The sequence below is a fragment of the Lathyrus oleraceus genome, chromosome 4, assembly GCF_024323335.1.
Source record: "Lathyrus oleraceus cultivar Zhongwan6 chromosome 4, CAAS_Psat_ZW6_1.0, whole genome shotgun sequence".
Lineage (NCBI taxonomy): Eukaryota > Viridiplantae > Streptophyta > Magnoliopsida > Fabales > Fabaceae > Lathyrus > Lathyrus oleraceus.
Genome location: NC_066582.1, coordinates 176679869 through 176702621, shown reverse-complemented (window position 1 = coordinate 176702621; position 22753 = coordinate 176679869).

Here is a 22753-nt window from a genome sequence, read left to right as displayed (position 1 = left end):
ATTGTTGCATTTATGCATTCATGCGCATCATAAAATTCATCACACGGAAATTTCAAGGAACTGAGGTATTATTTGCAAATATTTTCAGACCAGGGATTGTGGATGAAGGAACACTAAGAAGTACAGTTTCAGATGTCCCAACTTGAAAGAGTTAAGGAAGCTAGCATCTTTTGTATTAGATCCCTTGGACTTTAAACAACGTCATGGGAAGCTATTGTCTATCTTGTATGCTGATGTGGTTGAAGGACTCTTGAGTGTGCTAGTGCAGTTCTATGATCCTCTCTACCGTTGCTTCACTTTCCCAGATTATCAGCTTGTGCCTACATTGGAGGAGTTTGCCCATCCCTTGGGGATACCTGTTTCTAGCAAGGTAGCATTTAGTGGATTGGAGGAGATTCCCAGATCTCATCTTATTGCTGAAGCTCTTCACTTAAAGAAGTTTGAGATAGAGGCTCATTGGGTGAAGAAAGGAGGATTGTTTGGGTTGCCATATGATTTCCTCATCAAGGAAGCTAATGCTTTTGCTCAAGCTGGTAGTATGGATGCTTTTGAAGTTATCTTTGTGTTGCTCATATATGGATTAGCTTTGTTACCTAACATTGACAATTTTATTGATGTTAATGCCATTAGACTTTTCTTGATTGGGAATCCTGTGCCTACTTTGTTGGGTGATATGTATTTCTCTTTGCATCTAAGGAACTCTAAAGGTGGTGGAACGATTGTCTGTTGCATTCCTCTTCTGTACATGTGGTTTATTTCACACTTGCCTCAAACACCTGCTTTTATGGAGAACATACAATGTCTACGGTGGTCTCAGAGACTTATGTCTCTCACTAATGATGATATAATTTGGTATGATCCTTCTTTGAGCAGTTTGGGATTATTGATAGTTATGGTAATCCTCTCATTGGTACACAAGGAGGAATTAACTACAACCCTGCTTTGGCTCGTCGTCAACTTGGGTTCCCCTTGAGAGACAAACCTAATAACATGTTGTTAAAAGGTCTTTTCTATCAAGAGGGTAAAGATCCCCAACCTATGAAGCAGAAGATTGTGCATGCTTGGTATAATGTACATAGGAAAGGAAGATCTGATCTTGGTCCGTGCAATTGTATGGCTTTGGAAGCTTACACTCTTTGGATGAAGAAGAGAGATTTGGTGTTGAAGATGCCATATGCTTGTGAAAGACCTATATCTATGGTTGTGGTTGAGCCATTAACTCTCCCTAACCAAGATGTAGAGGAGTTGGAAGACGCACTCGCCAAGATGAAGCAAGAGAAGGATATGTGGGAAGAGCGTTTCCATGCTTTGAGCAAGAAGCATGAAGAGTTACAGTTGGAGTCTAAGGACAAGGATGCACTTATTGAGTTACTTGAAGACCGAGTGACAAAGAGACAGAGAGAGCCAGAGGTTTCATCTTCTAGCATGCCTCAGCCTTCCGTTGCTTGGAAGAAAATTATTGATCAGCTTGTCCTCGAGAAGACTCAGATGAAGGCTTCTTTCGAGATCGAGATTCGACGCATTCAGAGGAAGTACACGCCGTTAGCCAGATCTTCTGACCTTGTCGTTATGGATCCTTAGGATGACTAGCCTCCTTTTCTCTTGTATTTTTCATTTGATTTCTGAAGTTGTACTAAGTGTAATCCTTCCAAATTATATAAATAAAAGAGATTTTTTGTCATATCAAATTGTTGCAATTATTGTTAAATATATATATTTTCAAATGATATAGTAAGTTCCTTGAAAATAAAAATAAATAAACAAGCATTGCATTTCATGCATCATTTGCATAAGCATGTTTCTCTTTCGCCAGATGTCTCATTGGTGTTCTTCTGTGCTTCAGCCAAGTTGACTCATCGGTACAACACTCGCGCCAATCATCTGAGAATCATGGAACACTTGGAGAGCAAGAGAACACAAAGTTGAAGGACAAGATCGCTCGACTGACTGCCATGATGGAGTCAGTGTTGGCTGCTCAGAGTCAGTCTTCTCCAACACCCGTAACTCCTCCTCCTCAGAGGACTGTTATTTCAGAGGTGGCTACCTCTACCATGCCTACTGCTGCTGCTCACTTTGAGCCTGCCATGTCTGCCGGATTCCCGTGGGGAATGCCGCCGAACTTCATGCTTGAAGCTTTGCGCCTACCTTTGCTTCCATGCCAGCATCTAGCTCGGTCATGTCTGTGCCATCTCCGGTTGTGCACACCTTGCCTCGTGTAGAGGATACCATTTATCATTCTGAGCCGTCTAAGGGTCCGGATGTTTATGAGAAAATGGGAGAAATGAAAGATCAATTTCTTGAGCTGCACAAAGAATTGAAGACGTTGAGAGGTAAGGATTTGTTTGGGAAAAGTGCTATTGAGTTATGTCTGGTGCCGAATGAGAAGATTCCGGTGAAATTCAAAGTGCCTGACTTTGAAAAATACAGAGGGAACACATGCCCGCTCAGTCATCTAGTGATGTATGCCCGCAAGATGTCAACCCAAACTGACAACGATCAACTGTTAATCCACTATTTCCAAGACATTTTGACAGGTGCCGCGCTCCGCTGGTATATGGGGTTGGTCAGTGCAAGCATTCGCACTTTCAATGACTTGGGAGAGGCTTTTGTCAAGCAATATAAGTACAATATGGATATGGCGCCTGATAGAGACCAACTGAGGTCTATGTCTCAGAAGGATAAGGAGACATTCAAAGTGTACGCGCAAAGATGGAGAGAATTGGCTGCTCAGATCACTCCTCCCTTGGAGGAGAAAGAGATGACAAAGATCTTTTTGAAGACCCTGAGTTCATTTAATTATGAACGTATGATTGCTAGTGCCCCCAGTGAGCTTACCGAAATGGTAAATATGGGGATGATGCTTGAGGAAGGTGTCCGAGAGGGACGTTTGTCAAAAGATGAAGCATCACCAAGTAAGAGGTATGGCAGTAGCTTTGGGAAAAAGAAGGAAAGCGAAGCTAATACAATAACCAGTGGGAGGCAAAGGAGGCCTCAAATTAGAGGAATCAACAACCCTGTCAACACCACCATCAAGTATCTTCAGTCATTCCAGTATTTTCGAATAATCAATCAGTACCAACTCAACAACAACAACAACGTCAACCGCAACAACGAACAAACACCTACAACAACAACAATACCAACAACAATCACCATCAACAAAACTTCGAGAGGAAGAAGGTCTCTTTCGACCCAATTCCTATGTCGCATACTGAACTGTATCCGTCTTTGGTTCTCAAGAACCTACTTCAACCGAGAAACCCGTCGCAAGTTCCAGAACCACTTCCATGGTGGTATAAGCCTGAACTTCGTTGTGCTTTTCACCAAGGGACACCCGGACATGATATAGAAAACTGTTACCCACTCAAGTATGAGGTTCAGAAGCTGATGAAGAGTGGAATGGTGTCCTTTGAGGACCGTACGCCAAACGTGAAAGCAAATTCATTGCCCGCTCATGGAAATTCCTCTGTTAATATGGTGGATGGTTGCCCTAGCGAGTTTAAGGTGTTTGATTTTCGTTTCATCCGAAGGTCCTTGGTGCAGATGCATAAGGACATTTGTATGGTGAGTGATTGTGAGCATGACCATGATGGTTGTGTTGTTTGCATTATTAATTCAAGAGGTTGTGGGATTGTGAAAAGGGACATCCAATGACTGATGGATGAAGGCATGATCCAGATTGTTCAATCTCGTCATGTAGATGACGATGTCAATGTCATAGTGCCCATTTTTAAGCAACTAGAGAGATTGGTGATCCAGTACGAAAGTAGTAATAGTAATAGTATCAGCAACAAATCAGTAGCGCCGTTGGTTATACAGTTAGCAGGTCCAATCCCATATTCATCTGATAAAGTTGTTCCATATTAGTATAATGCTACAATGATGAAAGATGGTCAAGAGGTCCCGTTACCTACGACCAATTCTGTAGTGAGCATTGCTGATGTTTTCAAAGTGACCCGCAATGGTCGTGTGTTTGGGCTGGTGTTCCCAAAGGATAAAGAAGAATCAGTTGTCAGTAAGAAGGTGGAAGTGCCTGTTATAGATCCGGTTAGTGCTTCAAAGGGTAAGTCTGGTGAATCCAGCAATTTGAGGACTAATGATGATGATGAGGTACTTCGATTAATCAAAAGGAGAGAGTTTAATGTGGTGGAGCAGCGACTTCAAACCCCCTCAAAAATTACAGTATTGTCTCTGCTTATGAACTCATAAGCGCACAGATAAGCACTATAGAGAGTTCTTGAGCAAGCATTTGTAGAACATGATGTTACAGTGGATCATTTTGATCATATTGTAGCTAACATCACTTCCTGCAACAACCTCAGTTTATGTGATGAAGAACTCCCTGAGGAGGGTAGAAATCATAATCTGGCTTTGCATATCTTTATGAATTGCAAAGATGATGCTTTGTCGAATGTGCTTGTTGACACCGGGTCGTCACTGAATGTGCTATCGAAGTAAACTCTATCAAAGCTATCATATAAAGGAGAGCCTATGAGGTATAACGGTGTAATCGTCAAAGCTTTTGACGGTTAACGCAAAACAGTTATTGGTGAAGTGGACCTTCCAGTTAAGATAGGTCCAAGTGATTTTCAAATTACTTTTCAAGTAATGAATATCCACCTGGCCTACAATTGCTTATTGGGAAGGCCATGGATCCATGAGGCGGAAGCTGTTACCTCTACATTGCATCAGAAGCTCAAATTTGTCAAGAATGGAAAACTTGTTATTGTTGGCGGGGAAAATGCACTGTTGGTTAGCCACCTGTCATCTTTCTCTTAAGTTGAAGCTGAGGATGAGGTTGGAACTCCGTTCCAAGTCTTATCTATTGCTACTGAAAAGAGAATTGGGGTACCTATGTCCTCATTGAAAGATGCCAAGAAGATTGTTGAAGAAGGAAATGTTGATCAGTGGGGGCACATGGTAGAGGTCTCCGACAACAAAGGCAGAACCGGTCTGGGTTTTCAACGAGGTTCATCAACTGCTAGGTCAGAGAATATACAACTTAAATTTTGTAGCGGAGGGTTCATTTATGGAAATGAACAACACTTAGATGTTGTGCTAGAGGATGACGAAGAGGAAGGCTGCACCAATTTTGTGACGCATGGAAAGGCTTGCGACAATTGGATTGTTGTTGATGTTCCTATTATTTTGCATCGATCTAAGTAATTGCTTTTACATGTTTTCAAAATCCTTCTCCTATACCTAAGGGAGAAGTGAACATTGTTGGGCATTTTCAAATTGATCATTAATAAACTCAATTATATTCATCCACATCTATGATGTTTTATTTTTACTTTTTGCTTTATTCTGAAAATGGTAATCACAAAAAAACATAAATAAACAATATAATTTTGCATCTGCATAATATTTGCTCACAAATTCACTTCTCTAAAATCAAAATATCAAATCATTATGCAGGTTGGTTTCTAACCTCATTGAATACAATGATCCTTCTCCTTCTCCAAATTTTGAATTCCCTGTGTTTGAGGCCGAGGAGTAAAGTGATTAAGAAGTGAGTGATGAATTGTCTCGCCTTCTCGAGCATGATGAAAGAATCATTCAGCCGTTCGAAGAGCAGATTGAGCTAGTCAACTTGGGTTCCAAGGATGATGTGAAGGAAGTCAAGATTGGGTCTCGACTGTGTCCAGATGTCAAGAAGGGGTTGGTTGATCTTCTTCGAGAGTATTTAGATGGGTTTGCTTGGTCCTATCAAGACATGCCTGGTTTAGATTCTGAGATTGTGGAGCATAGATTGTCGTTGAAGCCAGAGTGCTTGCCAGTCAAGAAAAAGTTGAGAAGAACGCATCCTGATATGGCTGTGAAGATCAAAGAAGAAATGCAGAAGCAGATTGATGTTGGTTTCCTTGTGACCGCTGAGTATCCGCAATGGGTGGCCAATATTATGCCTGTGCCGAAGAAAGATGGAAAAGTCCACATGTGTGTCGATTATAGAGATTTGAATAAAGCCAGTCCGAAAGATGATTTCCTTCTGCCACGCATTGATATGTTGGTAGACAATACTACTAAATTCAAAGCCTTTTCGTTTATGGATGGATTTTCCGAATATAATCAAATCAAGATGGCACCTAAAGATATGGAGAAGACCATATTCATTACACCTTGGGGAACATTCTGTTATAGAGTGATGCCTTTCGGTTTAAAGAATGTTGGTGCAACGTACCAGAGAGTTATGACCACTCTTTTTCATGATATGATGCATTAAGAGATTGAAGTTTATGTCGATGACATGATTGCTAAATCAATTGATGAAGAGGAAAATGTTGAGCATTTGTTGAAGCTTTTCCAGCATTTGAGGAAGTATAAATTCTGCTTGAATCCCAATAAGTGTACTTTTAGTGTTCGTTCTAGTAAGTTGTTGGGCTTTATTGTCAGTGAGAAGGGTATTGAAGTTGATCCTGCCAAGGTCAAAGCAATACAAGAGATGCCTGCGCCCAAAAATGAGAAGCAAGTCAGAGGTTTTCTCAGCCGCTTGAATTATATTTCCATATTCATTTCACACATGACTGCCACATGTGCGCCTATATTCAAGCTTCTTCGGAAAGATCGGTCTTGTGATTGGACCGAAGACTGCCAGAAATCTTTTGACAGTATCAAGGAATATCTGCTTGAGCCTCCAATTTTGTCTCCGCCTGTTGAAGGAAGACCATTGATCATGTATTTGACTATGCTTGAAGATAGTATGGGTTGTGTTCTTGGTCAGCAAGATGAGACTGGAAAGAAAGAATTTGAAATTTACTACCTCAGTAAGAAGTTCTTCGACTGTGAGACTCGGTATTCTATGCTTGAGAAAACTTGTTGCGTATTGGCTTGGGCTGCTAAGCGTCTGTGTCAGTATATGTTGAATCATGCCACTTGGTTAATATCCAAAATGGATCCAATCAAGTATATATTTGAGAAGCCTGCTTTAACTGGGAGAATTTCCTGTTGGCAGATGTTGTTATCAGAGTATGATATCGAATACCGATCTCAAAAAGCGATCAAAGGTAGTATCTTGGCTGACCACTTGGCTCACCAACCACTTGAAGATTATCAGTCAGTGCAATATGATTTTCCTGATGAAGAGATCTTGTACTTGAAAATGAAAGATTGTGATGAACCATTGCTTGAAGAAGGGCCAGAACCTGGTTCCCATTGGGGCATGGTATTTGATGGAGCTGTTAATCAGTATGGTAATGGCATTGGGGCAGTGATTATTACTCCTCAAGGCACGCATTTTCCATTTACAGCTAGATTGACTTTCAAGTGTACAAACAATATGGCAGAATATAAGCTTGCATTATGGGGCTCGAAGAGGCCATTGATCTCAGAATCAAGCACTTGGATGTCTTTGGTGATTCAACTTTGGTCGTAAATCAAATCAAAGGTGAATGGGAGACGAATCAACCCGGTTTAATATCGTATAGAGATTATGCGAGGATTTCAAGTTTCTTTACAAAAGTTGAGTTTCATCATATCCCTCAAGATGAAAACCGAATGGCAGACGCTCTTGCAACGTTGGCATCAACGATTGTAGTAAAGTATTGGAAAGAGGTTCCCAATTTTTCTATGATGCGTCTTGATAGACCAGCTCATGTGTTCACTATTGAAGAGGTCAAAGACGAGAAGCCATGGTATTACGACATCAATTGTTTCCTTCAAAGTCAAATTTACCCATCTGGGGCATCTTTGAAAGAAAAGAAGACTTTGAGAAGATTAGTCGGCAATTTCTACTTGAATGGTGATGTTCTGTACAAGAGAAACTTTGACATGGTTCTGCTCAGATGTGTGGATAGACACGAAGCAGACTTATTGATAACTGAAGTGCATGAAGGTTCCTTTGGTACTCATTCCAATGGACATGCAATGGCGAAGAAGATGTTGCGAGCAGGTTACTATTGGCTAACAATGGAATCTGACTGTTGCAAGTTTATGAAGAAATGCCACAAGTGTCAAATATATGCTGATAAGATTCATGTTCCTCCGACACTATTGAATGTTATTTCTTCCCCATGGCCCTTCTCCATGTGGGGAATTGATATGATTGGCATGATTGAGCCTAAAGCTTCGAATGGACATCGTTTCATTTTGGTGGCTATTGACTAATTCACAAAATGGGTTGAAGCGGCATCGTATGCGAATGTAACCAAATAAAGACTTCAAGATTGCACATCATAACTCTTCTCCCTACAGACCCAAGATTGTAGCACCTCAAATTTGCCCTCCTCATTCATGCATTCATTTTTTAGGTAATTTAACATTTCATATTGCATTTCATCATGTTAATCAGAATTAGCTCCAAGAGGATGTCATCCAAGTCACTTTGTGGGTTCTATCTGAAGGATCAAGCTTAATGGGCTCAATACAGTTCAAAATTCAACTATGAAGCCAAAAGTTAACTGTTGGTCAACTGAAGGTGAAATGACTAGGGAATGACTTGAGTTACTTCCAACATGTTCAAATAGGGTCTATTCATCATTCAAAGGAGCAAAAGTTTGTTCATGAGCTGTCATGCTCGCTAGGCAAGCAGAATGGGTCACCTAGCGAGTCCCAAGAAAAGCCACCAGAATCACCTGCGCTCAGAGGAATTTCCTGAACTATCATGCTCGCTAGGCGAAGCCCACGCGTTTTGAAAAAAAAAACACGAAAAAAAAAGACAAAACAAGAAAAAAAAAAAAAAAAAATATAACAGAAAAATCTTGGACTAGGACCTCATTTTGAGCCCACAAAGCCACGAAAATCAAGTTATAAATCCTGAAATTTCAGTAAAGGAAAAAGGAGGAGGAGAATTGGTGAAAGCTGAAAACACTCTGAGGTTTCCTTGGAACAAAACCCTAGAGAGATTCTAACTAATTCATAGCAACCTCCAGAGACTGAAGGGAACTCATCTGCAAAGAACCAATTCCCTCTCATATAAACCCTAAGATTGTTTTGCAAAGCCAACGGTGCAATTCAATTTCAATCGATCTCTCCAATCAGTAGTTTTTTTTTTGTGAGGGCTCACATGAACCTTGAAGAGATAGCTTTCTATGTATTCCCCCTTATTTGTGGGATGCCATTTGGAGATTTATTCTGATTGCTTTGCTGACTTGTTTTCTTTGATGGTGCTAGCCTGAGAGATCTTTGGGTTTCTTATTTCTTTAGTTACTGTTACTTCGGACCTTTGTCCGTGTGGTAAATCTCTTGATCCCTTTTACATCTTTCCCGTATTTTACCGCTTTCTTAGCTGGAAGACCTCGATAGGAGGCAATGTTTTTGTGTGTTTACTTTTGTACCCGAAGACCTCCAAGAAGAGGCACCAGTGTTAAAGACCTCCATGAAGAGGCGATTGACGGATAAAAAGGATTAGTAGTCAATCCCCCGTTATTCATTGTGTCGTTCTTTAAGATCACACTATGTGTCGATGCTTCAGAACAAAAGCCCAAGATCTTTTGTCCGGTCGGTCAGTGGAGAGGGTTCCACCTTTCTGAATCCCCACTTTTTGTAATGAGCTCACCCTATCCAGGGTTAAGAGCTATGAGGTCTTATCCTCATTATCCGCTTGATCTGCTCACCCTGACGTTCAATGTCAGTGGTTAAGAGCCCATTTGATTACCTTTCCATGGCTTGTTTGTCGAGGTTGATATGACCCCTCTTGACTAAAGCCCTACCCACGTATATTTGAGCCCCCTTGTTGGCGTGTTTATTTTATGCATGTTTGTTTTGTATGGTGTGATCGTCTCCCCATTGGATTGCTAGGCTTCGTATAGTCGCTCGTTTGCATGTCAATTAAGGTAGCACGGTTCCTTTGTCTAGGACTTCCTTTTTGCATGAGCATTCCTAAAACAAACAAACTCATTGATTTTTCTTCTCCTAAGAACATGTTAACTTCTTCTACTACAGGCGAGTAAGTCTCCAAAGGTCGAGCATCCCGTAGATTGTGTAGTAACGTCATTTATCACAAAAAACAGACACATAGGTTAGCCGAGCTACGGTGCTTTGATTCTCAATACTTCTTGAGATACGTATGTAGCAAGGTAGGGCCTGTGCGAGCAATAATTCTTTCTTTTCCCTACTTTGATTTTCTCTCTTTTTGCATTGCATATAGGACTTTTTATACACACACTTTAGACATAAATAGCGAGCGTGGATCCTGTGGAGTACCACAGACGTGAAGGGGTGCGATAACCTTCCCTTCACGTAATCGGCCCCCTTACTCAGTTTTCTTTGGTTTGAGAATTTGTTTTATCCGTTCCCTCTTGGTTATGCAGTACTACCTTTCCCTCCTCTTGGGATAAAAGTACATAGCTGGCGACTCTACTTTTTTTTCCTCGCCACTCTTTTCGCGTTTGTACTTGGATTCGGGAAATCCGGGGAGCGAGAGTTGGCGACTCTGTTGGGGACTTATTTTCCCTAGTGGGCCTTTCCTAGCGTTTGTTTGTTTATTGTCTATTGTGTGTTATTTTTTTATTGCTTTGCATACTTATCTGCTTGCATTGCATCCTATGTGCGCTTTACTGTTTCATGCATATTGTGTTGGCTGTGTATCTGTATAGTTGTTGGGTGGGAGTCACAAGAGGTAAAAGGCCCAATACACATGCTATTAGTGAACTTTAGGACACCTAGGAATAGAGTGATTCATGGGAAGCGGGTGGTATGGCGCCACTTAGCGGAACATGGTATCACGAGCAGTTCAGATTCTTATGGGGTATTATCGTTGCATACACCTGGTGTGCATATGATGATATTCTTGAAAGGATTGTTTATCCTGCGTTTCTCTTGACCTTACCCTGGCTTAGATTACACCCGTGAGTGGGGCGGGAATGAATCATTTATAGGTACTGATGGTGAATTATTCTGTTGGTGACCGTGTCCTGTTGGTGACTTTTGTTTGGTTCTTGTTGGTGACCATTGGTTCTGAAGTCTGGGTTCTAAGTTGATGACCATGTTCTATGGTTCCCGGTTCCGAATTCATGCTGAAGTTCTGATCATGTTCCTTGAGATACACAACCAACCATCCATTGTTTCATCATTTTGCATCATAGCATGTTTACTTTAAAAAAAATAATGCATAAAAAAGAAAAAAAGTTAACCCACATGTGCATATCATTTTTTAGGTTTATTCAGGAGTCTGTTCACACCGAGAGATGGCTGCCATTCCAGAGTTGAAGAGGAAGACTTGCACCTACAGCTTCTACCGTGAGCCGTTGACATCTTTGGAAGAATTGGGTAATCTCGTGACCGATCGTAATCAGAAAGTTTTTGATGATCAGTATGGGGATATCTTGGCATTGTTGAATATGGTGGTTGATCCGGTACCTCTATAGACTCTCTTACAGTTCTATGATCCGGAGCTTCGTTGCTTTACTTTTCAGGAGTACCAGTTAGCACCCACTCTTGAAGAGTATTCCATCCTGATGAATGTCCGAATCAAAAACCGAGTACCTTTCCTGGAGGTGCCAAAAGAGGTGGATTTCAAAGTTGTCGCTAAGGCTCTTTACTTGAGCATCAAGGAAGTGAGCGATAATTGGAAACCAAGCGGTGATGTTGTGGGCTTATCCTTGAAGTTCTTGGTAAGAATGGATAAGGAAGAAGCAAAGAAAGGAAATTGGGTAGCTTTCAACGCTCAGTTGGCTGTCATGATTTATGGAGTTATTTTGTTCCCTAGTATGCCTAGTTTCGTGGACCTGGAAGCAATCACTATTTTCATTGGAGGAAACCTGGTGCCTACCTTGTTAGCTGACACCTATTATGCGATACACAGCAGGCATGGTAAGTGTAGAGCTATCAGGTGTTGTCTCTCGTTGCTACTCAAGTGGTTCTTGTCTTTTCTACCAACCAATGGACCATTTGTGGATACTCAGAATACTCACAAATGGACTCAGAGGATCATGTCGCTTACATCTTATGATATCAAGTGGCAAGCTTATAGGATTAATATGCGCAACGTCATTATGAGTTGTGGAGAGTTTCGCAATGTTCCACTCATAGGAACTAGGGGTTGCATCAACTACAACCTGGTTCTTTCTCTCCGTCAGTTGGGTTTTGTCATGAACAAAAGGCCGCAAGATGTCGAGATAGCCGAAAGTGTGTACTTTGAGAAACGGAGCGATCCGGCAAGATTGTAGCAAGTGGGAAGAGCTTGGGAGAATATTGGTATAAAAGATGGATCTGTTTTAGGGAGGAAGTTTGCAATTGCTATGCCTGCTTACACTGAGTGGGTCAAGGAAAGAGTTGGAACTTTGTTGCTACCATATGACCGGATGGAACCATTACAGGAGCAACCGCCTTTGATCCTTTCTGAGAGTGTGATTGCTGAGTATTACAAACAAGCCTTAATGGAGAATCTCCAGTTGAAAGAAAATGAACAAGAGATCCAAATGGAGCTTTACAAAGCAAAAGGTGATAGGCTGAATTTGGCTCATAAACTCAAAGAAGTGCAAGGTGAAAGTGCTAGTAGATCAAGAAACAAAAAGAGGTCCTATGATGAGATAGAAACAATGTTGGATGAAGAACACCATGAACGCTTGAGATTACAGAAAGCGAAAGCCAATTACAAAAAGAAGATACGAGACTTGGAAAAACAGCTTAAGGACAAAGATACTAAGTTGAAGAAAGAGGTAGATCTAAGGCATGCAGCAGAGAGCCAGCTCCGAAGAAGTGACATCCGTGCATCTCATTTCCTAGAGGAAGTTGTTGAACTCAGGGTGCAACTGAAAGAGAAGCTCACCCCTCTACCTGAGTGTTCAGAGTGTGAACGATTGATGGATCAGTGCCAGTATTTGAAGACTCTCATTCCTGAAGGACGACTTCCCTAGTTTGTCTTGTTGTTTATTTTGAAGATCACCTCCAGGATTGTTGGATGGGATTCCTTGTTCTACACTGATGAACTGAATCTTTGCTTGAACTACATTTGTATGAATCTTATTTCTTATGCCTATGGATGAGATTATTGATGTCTCACTTTTGCTTGTCGTCTAGTGTATGTTGCTTCTTTGTTGTTTATGTTCCGCTTACGAGTACAGGTTTCCATTTTTCAATGGTGGACGAGACTCTTGAATACCTGAGAAATGATAAAACATAGCATACGCATCATACACATATCATTCTTGCATCATTACAGGTGTTTTGGAAGAGGATTTCTCATTCTAGTTCCCGTTTCAGGCAGGATTGTTGAGCATCGTCCGCACCGTTACGCAACAAGGCAGAATCAACAGAAGATCATGGATCAAGTTCAAGCAAAACTAGTAGAGATAAGGACCAACATGGCCCAATTCATGAATATGATGCAAGGGGTAGTGCAAGGGAAATAGGAACTCCGAGCCTTGGCCTAGAGACAAGAAACTGTGATTCCCCCTGTCGGTCAGAATCCTCCAGAAGGAGCCCCTGTCGATGACGCTGCTGTTACCAACCCTGTCAACAACCATGCTAATGGTGACGAATTGCGTGGTATTAGAATCAATGGACAACCCATCATTACAAAGGCTGCTAATGCTCGAGTGGCACGTGCTCCAGTTCACCATCCTTCTCATTTGGTTGACAAGCAAGAAGATATGTTCACTATTCCCAGTGATGATGATGAATTTGGAAAGGCGGAAGAGAGAGATAGAAAGGTTGACGCCCTTGCTGAAAAGATTCGCGCCATAGAGTGCCAGAATTCTTTGGGTTTTGATGTTTCTAACATGGGTTTAGTTGATGGGTTGATGATCCCGTACAAGTTCAAAGCGCCATCTTTCGACAAGTACAATGGCACTTCTTGTCTCCGAACTCATGTGCAAGCTTACTACCGGAAGATATCCGCTTTTACTGATGATGAAAAAATGTGGATGTACTTTTTCCAAGACAGCTTTTCTGGAGCATCTTTGGATTGGTACATGGACTTGAAAAAAGAATCTGTCAGAAGCTGGAGAGAGTTAGGTGAAGCTTTTCTAAGGCAGTACAAGCATAACATGGACATGGCTCGGAGCAGAACCCATTTGCAGAGTTTGTTTCAAAAGACTGGTGAGAGTTTCTAGGAATACGCCCAGAGGTGGCGCGAGCTAGCTGCGAGAGTACAACCTCCAATGTTGGAGAGAGAATTGACAGATATGTTCATTGGAAACAGAGGACAACAATACCGTCAAGTTGCTGCTGAAATCCAAGACCCTGGTTCTTCAAGTTCTTCAAGTTCTTCAAGTGCTAAGAAACCATTTTCAGGGGGCCCTAGAAGGAGAGAGGGTGAGACATATGCTATATATAATCAGAGAAATGGAAACAGAGGACAACAATACCGTCAAGTTGCTGCTGTGACTATTCCAGCAACCCCACCTCAACAGCAACAAAGAGGACAACCACAACAACAACAGCAACGCAAATTCCAACCAAGACAGAGAATGCCAGATCGTCATTTTGATCCGTTGCCAATGACTTATGTTGAATTACTCCCTGAACTGCTCAGGTTAAAGTTTGTTGAACTTCGCACTATGGCTCAATTAACAAGGATCCCCGCTGGTTATGATGCTAATGTCCGTTGTGATTTTCATTCTGGTGCGCCAGGGCACCACATCGAGAATTGTCGGGCTTTTCACCATAAAGTTCAAGATTTGATTGATGCCAAGACGGTTAACTTTGCTCCTACTCCGAATGTGGTGAATAATCCTATGCCTCAACATGGAGGGCCCAGAGTAAATGGTGTGGAAGATGGGGAAAATCAGAAAGGGCCGTATACTTTCACTAGTGCTGAATTGATGAATCATGGGGATGTCTTTGCAACAGATAATGAAGATGGTGACAGTGATTATGATATGGATAATTGGATGCGCCCGTGTGCTCCAGGGGAGAAGATCAACAACTGGACTGCTGAAGAAATAGTCCAAGTTACTCTTCAGACAGAGTAATTTTCTTTTGTTTTTCATTTTACATGAAAGCCCTACGCTCTGCCCAAGGCGTAGTGGTTCATTGTAGGGCCATATCATGTTTTGAATTTTCAATGATTATCATCAATAAAGGACGTTTTGCAATCAAATTTGTGCTCACTGTCTTTCTGTTTTTTACTTTCATTTTCAAAACAATAAAAATGGCAATGTTTTTTTTGTTTTCTGTGACTTCCTTGAACTCTTTTCTAAAATAAAGCATGAAACATCATTCGTTCAGAATTGATCTTGCGGATTCCATTAAAAACAGTTCTGTTATGGCTTAGTATGACTTTGATAATCCCATTTACCAAGCCGAAGAGGAGAGTGAAGAAGATTGTGAACTCCCTAAAGAATTGGCCAGACTATTGAAACAGGAGGAAAGGGTCATTCAACCTCATCAGGAAGAGTTGGAAGTCATTAACCTTGGTACTGAGGACGCAAAGAAAGAGATCAAGATAGGGGTTGCTTTAGAGGAAAAGGTCAAGAGAGGGCTGATTGAAATGCTACGAGAATACGTCGATGTCTTTGCATGGTCGTATCAAGATATGCCTGGTTTGGATACAGATATTATGGTGCACAGGCTACCTCTCAGAGAAGATTGTCCTTCGGTAAAGCAGAAGCTTCGCAGAACTAGTCCTGATATGGCTGTCAAGATCAAAGAGGAGGTTCAGAAACAGTTGGATGCAGGTTTTCTAGCAATTACCATTTATCCCCCTTGGGTGGCCAACATCGTACTCGTGCCGAAGAAGGATGGTAAAGTCAGGATGTGTGTCGATTACCAAGATTTAAATAGAGTCAGTCCGAAAGATGACTTCCCATTACCTCACATTGATGTATTGGTCGATAACATTGCTCAGTCCTCGGTTTTCTCTTTCATGGATGGATTTTCTGGATATAATCAGATCAAGATGGCGCCAGAAGACATGGAGAAGACGACATTCATTACACCTTGGGGCATGTTCTATTATAAGGTAATGCCATTTGGGTTGAAAAACGTCGGTGCTACCTACCAAAGAGCTATGACGACTCTCTTTCATGACATGATGCACAAAGAAATTGAAGTGCACGTGGATGATATGATTGCGAAGTCTCAGACAGAAGAGGAGCACTTGGTAAACTTGCAAAAGTTGTTTGAAAATTGAGAAAGTTCAAACTGAGGCTAAATCCAAACAAGTGTACATTTGGAGTGAGATCTGGAAAGCTGTTAGGTTTCATTGTCAGTGAGAAAGGGATTGAGGTTGATCCAGAGAAAGCAAAAGCTATTCAAGAAATGCCTGAACCAAGAACGGAAAAGCAGGTTCGTGGGTTTTTAGGGAGGCTGAACTACATTGCACGGTTCATATCTCATCTAACAGCTACGTGCGAACCGATATTTAAATTGCTAAGAAAAGATCAAGCAATCAGGTGGAACAATGATTGTCAAAAGGCTTTTGATAAGATAAAAGAATATTTGCAGAAACCTCCAATTCTTATACCTCCGGTTCCTGGGAGGCCTCTGATAATGTACCTTTCAGTAACAGAGAATTTGATGGGGCGTGTATTGGGACAGCATGACGAGTCTGGTCGAAAAGAGCATGCAATATACTACCTTAGCAAAAAGTTTACCGACTGTGAAACAAGATATTCGCTGCTCGAGAAAACTTGTTGCGCTTTGGCATGGGTTGCTCGCCGACTAAGACAGTATATGTTGAACCATACTACCTTGTTGATTTCTAAGATGGACCCAGTAAAGTATAACTTTGAAAAGCCGGCTCTTACCGGACGAGTGGCTCGTTGGCAGATGATTTTGATAGAGTATGATATCCAGTACACGTCGCAGAAGGCCATCAAGGGTAGTATTCTGTCTGATTACCTTGCCGAGCAACCAATTGATGACTATCAGCCGATGATGTTTGAATTCCCCGATAAAGATATCATGTACTTAAAGATGAAAGATTGTGAAGAGCCTCTTGTCGAGGAAGGACCGGATCCCGATGACAAGTGGGCACTGATGTTTGATGGGGCGGTAAATGTGAATGGAAATGGTGTTAGGGAAGTACTCATTAATCCTAAAGGTGCACACATACCTTTTTCCGCCAGATTGACTTTTGAAGTGACCAACAACGAAGCTGAGTACGAGGCCTGTATCATGGGGATTGAGGAAGCCATCGATCTAAGGATCAAAACTATGGACATTTATGGAGATTCTGCTCTAGTGATTAACCAAGTCAATGGGGATTGGAATACTCATCAGCCGCATTTGATTCCTTATAGAGATTACACCATAAGGATCCTGACTTTCTTCAAGACAATAAAGTTGTATCATGTACCCCGAGATGAAAATCAAATGGCTGATGCCTTAGCCATATTGTCTTCCATGATTAAAGTCCATTGGCAGAATCATGTGCCACACGTTTCTGTGAATCGACTCGAGAGGTCTGCGTATGTGTTTGCAGCCGAGTCTGTTATTGATGAGAAGTCGTGGTTTTATGATATTAAGAATTTCCTCAAAAGCCAAGAGTATCCTGAAGGAGCGTCAAAGAATGACAAGAAGACATTGAGAAGGCTAGCTGGAAGCTTTTACTTGAACAAGGATGATGTGTTGTACAAGAGAAACTTTCGGTACCCATGCTAGTGGTCATGCAATGGCCAAGAAGTTGTTAAGAGCCGGTTATTACTTGATAACCATGGAATCTGATTGTTTCAAATACGCTCAGAAGTGCCACAAATGTCAGATCTATGCAGATAAAGTGCATGTACCACCAAACCCTCTGAATATTATGAATTCTCCTTGGCCATTCGCAATGTGGGGCATCGATATGATTGGAAAGATTGAACCTACTGCTTCTAATGGACACCGCTTCATCCTAGTCGCAATTGATTACTTTACCAAGTGGGTGGAAGCAGCTTCCTATGCCAATGTTACCAGACAAGTGGTTGCTCGATTCATTAAGAAAGAAATTATCTGTCTTTATGGGGTTCCTGAGAGAATCATCACTGATAATGGTTCGAATCTCAATAACAAGATGATGAAAGAGCTTTGCAAAGACTTTAAGATCGAACACCACAATTCTTCTCCTTACAGACCAAAGATGAATGGTGCTGTAGAGGCGGCAAACAAGAACATTAAGAAGATTATGCAAAAGACGGTTGTGACGTACAAGGATTGGCAGGAGATGTTGCCTTTCGCTTTGCATGGGTATCGTACCTCAGTGCGTACGTCAACTGGGGCAACTCCGTTTTCACTTGTGTATGGCATGGAGGCAATCTTGCTAGTAGAAGTTGAAATCCCTTCTTTGAGGGTGATGATGGATGTAAAACTTGACGAGGCTGAGTGGGTGCAGGCCAGGTTTGATGAATTTAATTTAATTGAGGAAAAGCGATTAGCAGTTGTGTGCCATGGACAACTATATCAGAGAAGGATGAAGAAAGCCTTTGATCAGAAAGTGCGTCCTCGAAGCTATCAGATTGGTGATTTGGTTTTGAAGAGGATCCTTCCTCCCGGTACAGATAACAGGGGCAAGTGGACTCCGAATTATGAAGGTCCATATGTTGTTAAAAAGGTCTTTTCTTGTGGAGCCTTGATGCTTACAACTATGGATGGTGAAGATTTTCCGTCCCCTGTGAATTCAGATGTAGTCAAAAAATACTTCGCATAAACTGACCTGCTGGACAAAAAAAAAGTCCAAGCAAAAAAGGGCATCCCGGCGAACCAAGAGAAAAAGAAAAGAAAAAGTTTCGGGCAAAAGTTAGGGATAAAGAATAAAAATAATATGTACAGTCGGTAAGTCGAAAACCTGCAAAGGCGGCTTAGGCAAAAATGGGTATCCCGGTGGATTGAAAACCTGAAAAGGCGGTCCAGGAAAAAGAGGGATTAAAGCGAAGACTACAGTCTGAGTTATCGGTACTTCATCGCGTTTCAGTGTCTACCAGCTTGAAGGATATGATCGGTCCAATCACTCTTCTCAGAAAGCAAAGAATTTAGGGGAAATTGAAGATCTATGAGTCATAACAGAATTGGAAAATAGTGGAATGTCGTGTTCACATTGCCAATAGGATAGTTTATTTTCTCTTTTGGCGCAATTACCTCTTCCTATGAATTGCTTCCTGATGTATTTGCCTTTATAGGCCATTTTCAATCAATAAAAGTCGTTATTCAGTCAAATTGCTCTCTTGTTTTTATTATTTCTACTGTTTTGTTTGCAAAAAACGTCCGAATTTTTTATAAACATTGCATCTAAAAACATGAAGGCTAGACAATGGCGTGCGGAAAGATAAAACATCTGAAAATCATTTTGAATGTTGATTACACTTGAGTATATTTTGTCCATATGATCCCATGGGGCATGTATGTACTGCCGTTTCACAGGTCACTATCTTTGATTGATGGCTAAAGCAGATGAGCCAAAGTTTGTTCGAAGGAAGACCCTGTTGTTTCAACACTGTCCAGTCACGTAAGAAGTTGGGTTGTCTAAGTCGAGTTTAGAATTTGTTTCCCCAGCATGGTCGAGAGGTTGGTGTTTTCCCAACAAGTGACTCCCCAGTTGAGTTGGTTTCTCTATCGTTCCGAGAATGTCAATTCAGTAAATATCCTCAGCAGAATTGTTGTATGTCCCTACAGAGTTGGAAGATCGTATCAGAAATTGTGTGCTCAGTAAAGTGATCATTTGCTTTCCCAACAGGAGTTTTCCTCCCTTTGCATCTTGCATGTAGTAATCATCATTTGCATTCGCATTCTCAAATCGCGTAGCATTTCCATTCAGTGTGGAGCGTTACGCCATAGAAAAGTCAAACATATGCATACATGTATTAAACCAGATTGGATCATATCTCCGGAAGAGACGGATCATTTTTCAACATCAGTGTAGCACATTTGCAGCAGTTGCTCTTGGCAACATTCAGAATCGATGATCCCAGTGAGATTTATTTTCTCACCAGTCCGTGAAAGGAAAGCTTGATTCTCTTCCGAGTTAGTCACCAGTAAGTGTCCGCCTTTTTGACATATGTAAAAGTCATCCTTGCGATACCAGTAAGTGTCGTGTTGATCCCCGTAAATGTCTGTGCTTTTCTTTGATGTCGGTAAACATCATCTTTCGATGTCGATAAAACGTCGAGTTCCAATCGTTGGCCATTAGTAAATGGCATGTCTCTCATGGTGTCTACAAAAATTGTTCTGTCAACACCCGTGTGTGTCCTTTCCCTTTTGGTGTCGGTAAACATCATTGATTCAATGTCGTTAAACATCAGCTGCTTGTTAACCATCTGTAAATGGTTTTGTCGTTAAGATTTCCCAGCGGATTCGCTATCTATAAATATCGAGTACTTCATTTTCGCCATCGGTAAATGGTTTCGTTTCATAAATGTATCCTTTCTTTGGTGTCGGTAAACATCATTGTTCGATGTCGGTAAACATCGAGTTCCTCCCCAGTCATCGGTACATATTTGGTCTTGTTTCACTTGTAAACATCACTTGTTCGATGTCGGTAAACATCGAGTTTCGTCCCAGTCATCGGTAAATGTCTGGTCTTGTTTCACTTGCTCCTCCCCAGTGAAGCCGCCATCGGTAAATGGGCTCGCTTTCCTTGATATTGGTAAATATAAAATTTTATTTTGAAGCCGCCATCGGTAAATGGCCTCGCTTTCCTTGATATCGGTAAATATCAAATTTTATTTTGAAGTCGCCATCGGTAAATGGCCTCGCTTTCCTTGATATCGGTAAGTATCAAATTTGTTTTGAAGCCGCCATCGGTAAATGGCCTCGCTTTCCTCGCTTCGTCATCTACAGAGTGCAAATTCTCCGGTTCTTTTGGTATTCAATCCCTGTTTACCTTGAAAGTCTGATAGTCGCTGCTTTCATCAGTTCAGGTTGACAGTTGATTGAACAGGGGCAGCTGTAGCACCTCAAATTTTCCCTCCTCATTCATGCATTCATTTTTTAGGTAATTTAACATTTCATATTGCATTTCATCATGTTAATCAGAATTAGCTCCAAGAGGATGTCATCCAAGTCACTTTGTGGGTTCTATCTGAAGGATCAAGCTTAATGGGCTCAGTACAGTTCAAAATTCAACTATGAAGCCAAAAGTCAACTGTTGGTCAACTGCAGGTGAAATGGCTAGGGAATGACTTGAGTTACTTCCAACATGTTCAAATAGGGTCTATTCATCATTCAAAGGAGCAAAAGTTTGTTCACGTTCTGTCATGCTCGCTAGGCGAGCAGAATGGGTCGCCTAGCGAGTCCCAAGAAAAGCCACCAGAATCACCTGCGCTCAGAGGAATTTCCTGAACTGTCATGCTCGCTAGGCGAAGCCCACGAGTTTTGAAAAAGAAAAAAAAAAGAAAAAAAAAGAAAAAAAAAAAAAAAGACGGAAAAAAAACGAAAAAAGAAAAAATAAATAAGTAAATAAATAAAATATAACAGAAAAATCTTGGACTTGGACCTCATTTTGAGCCCACAAAGCCACGAAAATCAAGTTATAAATCCTGAAATTTCAGTAAAGGAAAAAGGAGGAGGAGAATTGGTGAAAGCTGAAAACACTCTGAGGTTTCCTTGGAACAAAACCCTAGAGAGATTCTAACTAATTCAGAGCAACCTCCAGAGACTGAAGGGAACTCATCTGCAAAGAACCAATTCCCTCTCATATAAACCCTAAGATTGTTTTGCAAAGCCAACGGTGCAATTCAATTTCAATCGATCTCTCCAATCAGTAGTTTTTTTTTGTGAGGGCTCACATGAACCTTGAAGAGATAGCTTGCTTTGTATTCCCCTTTATTTGTGGGATGCCATTTGGAGATTTATTCTGATTGCTTTGCTGACTTGTTTTCTTTGATGGTGCTAGCCTGAGAGATCTCTGGGTTTCTTATTTCTTTAGTTACTGTTACTTTGGACCTTTGTCCGTGTGGTAAATCTCTTGATCCCTTTTACATCTTTCCCGTATTTTACCGCTTTCTTAGCTGGAAGACCTCGATAGGAGGCAATGTTTTTGTGTGTTTACTTTTGTACCCAAAGACCTCCAAGAAGAGGCACTAGTGCTAAAGACCTCCATGAAGAGGCGATTGACGGATAAAAGGGATTAGTAGTCAATCCCCCGTTATTCAGTGTGTCATTCTTTAAGATCACACTACGTGTCGATGCTTCAGAATAAAAGCCCAAGATCTTTTGTCCGGTCAGTCAGTGGAGAGGGTTCCACTTTTCTGAATCCCCACTTTTTGTCATGAGCTCACCCTGTCCAGGGTTAAGAGCTATGAGGTCTTATCCTCATTATCCGCTTGATCTGCTCACCCTGACGTTCAATGTCAGTGGTTAAGAGCCCATTTGATTACCTTTCCATGGCTTGTTTGTCGAGGTTGATATGACCCCTCTTGACTAAAGCCATACCCACGTATGTTTGAGCCCCCTTGTTGGCGTGTTTATTTTATGCATGTTTGTTTTGTATGGTGTGATCGTCTCCCCATAGGATTGTTAGGCTTTGTATAGTCTCTCGTTTGCATGTCAATTAAGGTAGCACGGTTCCTTCGTCTAGGAATTCCTTTTTGCATGAGCATTCCTAAAACAAACAAACTCATTGGTTTTTCTTCTCCTAAGAACATGTTAACTCCTTCTACTACAGGCGAGTAAGTCTCCAAAGGTCGAGCATCCGGTAGATTGTGTAGTAACGTCATTCATCACAAAAAACAGACACATAGGTTAGCCGAGTTACGGTGCTCTGATTCTCAATCCTTCTTGAGATACGTATGCAGCAGGGTAGGGCCTGTGCGAGCAATAATTCTTTCTTTTCCCTACTTTGATTTTCTCTCTTTTTGCATTGCATATAGGACTTTTTATACACACACTTTAGACCTAAATAGCGAGCGTGGATCCTGTGGAGTACCACAGACGTGAAGGGGTTCGATAACCTTCCCTT